This window comes from Cetorhinus maximus, chromosome 14 (assembly GCF_964194155.1).
Source record: "Cetorhinus maximus chromosome 14, sCetMax3.hap1.1, whole genome shotgun sequence".
NCBI lineage: Eukaryota > Metazoa > Chordata > Chondrichthyes > Lamniformes > Cetorhinidae > Cetorhinus > Cetorhinus maximus.
This window is the reverse complement of record NC_135892.1, coordinates 114,830,705-114,834,928: the sequence shown is the minus strand read 5'-3', so window position 1 is coordinate 114,834,928 and position 4,224 is coordinate 114,830,705. Positions and strand designations below refer to the sequence as shown.

Sequence of the window (4,224 nt, the reverse complement as noted above, 5' to 3'; positions counted from 1 at the left end):
AACACGGAGGTGCCCAACTGGCATCACCACAACAAACCTGGCCACCACGGGCATCTCAAAACCAAACAGATACCATTGAGCAGCCTGGTGGGCCAATGAGAATGGGGGATGTGTACGAGGCCAGGGTTTGGGGAGCACAGAGATCTCGGAGGATTGTGGGTTTGGAAGGGGTTACAGAGATCGGGAGGGGCGAGTCAAAGGAAGGATTTGAATAAGAGGACCAGAATTCCAAAATCAAGATATTGTTCAACTTGGAGCTAATGTAGATCAGTAAGTACAGGGGTGATGGTTGAATGGGGTCTGGTGGAAGTGAAGGTACTGACAGCAGAGTTTTGAACGAGCACATGTTTCTGTTGAGCAGAAGGCCGGCCAGGAGTGTGTTGGAATAGCCAAGTCCAAATGTTACAAAGGCATGAATGAGAGTTTCAGCAGCGGGTGAGTTGAGGTGATGTGGAGACCCGTGTCCATTGTGTTTATGTCCAGTGCTTACTGGGATTACTGAAAAGTGATTTTTTTTCTGCCTAGCCCAGGGACACTGAGGTTGGTTGTGGTGCTGTGTGTCCATATTTTAATATAAGGGTTTCCAACACAGTGATGGTTAATGTGGAATGGGAAACAGTAGCGCCCAGAGAGCAATGTCAAGGGACACATGACCTGAGACTAGGGTCAATTGCAGACTGGACAGAGATCTGTGTAGCAGCAGGCATAGTGTTAGCTCATAGCTTGGGATATACCCTGTACACATGTACATCGTGTTGTGTTATCAATAAACACTTAGAGCAGGATTTTTAAGTGGGTTTGCGGGGACGGGTCCAACAGGCCGACGTGTAAAATGATGCGCGATGACATCGGACGTACGTCCTGACATCATCGCACTGAGTTGCGATGTTTCGTTCAACAGGCGAACGCTGGAGTTGGCTACACACTCGCCGATGCGTATAGGGCCTATTAAGGCCATTAAGGAAATTGCAAACGCTGCCTGTCCAAACTTACAGTTGGGGGGGCAGGCGAAAAGGCCAAGCGGCCATAGCCTTTTTTAGGAAAGCTCATCCACGAGCTGGAAGAGGTTTCCTAAATCTTTTATTAATTACATGTAAAAATGTTCATAAATATAAAAACATCTCAGGTGACACAGTCACATGAGGGGACATGTTTAAATAAACTTTTCAACCTTTTATTTAATCATTTCAAAAGCCCTTCAATCTCCCAGAGGCAGCTCCGTGCCTCAGAGAGGTTGAAGCGCTGTTTTGCGCACGTGTATGAAAGAGCGCCGGCTCCAACTCTCCCTCCTCCCCCTGCCTGCACAGGTAGCGCTTACTCTGAGCCGCCCACGTAAAATGGGAGTGCGGAGAGGTTCATGGGCGCTGATTGGCTCCACGACCACCCCCGCCCTCTCCCACCGAGCCCGCCCACCCACCCACCAAAATTCAGGCCTTAATGTTCACAACCATACAAGCCTCAGAATCTCTTAGTGAGACGTACTGAATATACAACATGCAACATGTATAACATGCCGGTTCTACTTTCCTCTGTTCAATTGCAGTTTTTCACCTGAGTTGTTAATTGCATTTTTTACATGGTCCAAGGATTGCTTCAGCAGCAGTGTAGGATTTTAGATTCCTGCTCTTCTCAGATATCTCATGAACCTTAAGCAGCTCCTTCCTGGGTTATTTTTTTCAGGGGTGAGCACGAACGCAGTCCCCCACTGCCCCAAATTTTGCAGTCGAGGATCCCGCATTTGGGGACATCGCAGGCGTCAGCACATCCGAAGTGCAATGGGGTAGCCTCATCCTGAGAGAACCACCTTCATGATCATGGTCTCTCCCCTGCACCTCCCCAGTGCTCACCCCGCCCAAAACACTTCCGCTGCTAATTGATCGTTAACAGTTGCTTGGTGTGAGGTTGTTACTGTCAACATGCCAGTGACAGCTAAGATTTACTTACTGGTTACATTCAGCAGGGTCCCTGCTCCATAGCTTGATCCCTGCACACTGCAAATGTAGACAGCAACGTCACTGGGTTCCACGCCTGTAATGGTCAGTACGTAGCTGTTATTGGTGACATCCCTAGAAGGTTGAAAGCGTGATGTAACACCCGGGTAATGGTGAACATTGTTCCGAGCATCATGTGTGATCAGCAACTCTCTGCTTGATCCAGGCTGGGCCTTGTACCAGGTGACAGTAATTTGGCTGACGTTGGCATTCCCCATGACACACTGGAAACTCACTGTCCAACCCACTCTCACACTGTGCACTGGCGGGGACTGAACCAGCACTGGTTTCTGTACTCTAGCTGGAAAATAAATAGAACTGAAAATAATCAAAAGTAACATTGAAACTGGAATATTAACATTTTATACAACCTCTGGAATACAGAAAAGAAGAATTTGGAAAAGAGCATGTTTGCATCATTTACTCTCATTTGAATGAGATGTAAGAAATATAATTAGGTTTCTCCATCTGACATCACCCTCTGTACTGTCTAAAAATTCAACATTATAAACTGCCCAGCCCAACGCAGTTTCCTCCTCAGAGAGAAGCCCATTTACTGCAGTTAAACTCCCAACCTCACCACCTGTCTGATCAGCAGCTCCTCGCCATTTACCAACCAGTTCACCTTCATCCACCCAGTCACTTTCAAGAGGGAATTGAATAGGGATGGACTACAGGACCATGGTTTAGGGGCAACTTAGGGATGGGCAATAAATGCTGCCATTGTTCACAACGCCCACGTCTCATGAGCGAGTAAAGAAACTGCAAATTAGTTGGGTAAAGTGACCTGATTCTCTATTGTATTTTTAATGTAATTCATTGTAATTCTGTATAAAAGGACAATTTTTGAAGGACTTTGGGAAATAACAGGGTGATTGGTATTAGATGAATAGATTTCCAAGAGCCAGCACAGGAATGATGGACAGAATGGCCTTTATCTGTGCTGTATCATTTTGTAATAAAGAGCCTCCATTAATTGGTGTTGCCGTGCTGGTTGCTGTAAGTTGTGATGCTGCACTGATTACTTTATTGTCCCAATGGATTGAACTGTGGCCAATTGCCCATTATCCGATAAACAAACTGCATCTTGAGGGGTCTTTTTTATATTGGTTCATAGGATGTGGGCATTTCTGGCAAGCCCAGCATTTATTGCCCACCCCTAATTGCCCCTTGAGAAGGTGGTGGTGAGCTGCCTTCTTGAGCCACTGCGGCCCGGTGTAGGTACACCCACAGTGCTGTTAGGGAGGGAGTTCCAGGATTTTGATCCAGCGACAGTGAAGGAACGGTGATATATTTCCAAGTCCGGATGGTGAGTGACTTGGAGGGGAACTTCCAGGTGTTGGTGTTCCCATGTTTCTGCTACCCTTGTACTTTTGGGCGGCAGCACTCTCTGATTTTGACGGTGCTGTCGAAGGAGCCTTGGTGAGTTGCTGCAGTGTATCTTGTAGATGGTACACACACTTCTGCTACTGTGCATCGGTGGTGGAGGGAATGAATGTTTGTGGATGGGGTGCCAATCAAGTGGGCTTCTTTGTCCTGGATAGTGTTGAGCTTCTTGAGTGTTGTTGGAGCTGCGCTCATCCAGGCAAATAGAGAGTATTCCATCACACTCCTGACTTGTGCCTTGTAGATGGTGGACAGGCTTTGCGGAGTCAGGAGGTGAGTTACTCACCGCAGAATTCCTAACCTCTGACTTGCGTCTTTTTTTAAAAAATTCATTCATGGGATGGGGGTATCTCTGGCTAGGCCAACATTTATTACCATCTGAATTGCCCTTAAGAAGGGAGTGGCTTGCTAGGCTATTTAAGAGTCAGTCACACTGCTGGGCTCTGGAGTCATATGTAGGCCAAATATTCCCTAATGTGAACCAGTTGACTTTTTATAACAATCAGCAATGGTTTCAGGTCATCATTAGACTTTTAATTCCAGATTTCCCATGGTGTGATTTGAACCCAGGTCCACCAGAGATATTACCCTAGGTCTCTAGATTACTAGAGCAGTGACAATGCCACTACACCACTGCCTCCCCTCTTGTAGTCACAGTATTTGTATGGCTGCTTCAGTTCACTTTCTGATCAATGGTAACCCCCAGGATGTTGACAGTGTGGGATTCAGCAACAGTAACACGACTGAATGTCAAGGGCAGATGGTTAGACTCTCCCGTTTTAAAGATGGTCCTTGCTACAGGGGGCACTTGCAAGGCACAAATGCTCTTTGCTGCTTATTAGACCAA

General features: G+C 46.8%; 1 pseudogene; it reads right to left on the bottom strand.

Moving 5' to 3' along the window:
• Nucleotides 1-1,678: 1,678 nt before the first annotated feature.
• LOC144690216 (U1 spliceosomal RNA) lies at nucleotides 1,679-1,830 on the bottom strand (annotated as a pseudogene).
• Nucleotides 1,831-4,224: the final 2,394 nt, after the last annotated feature.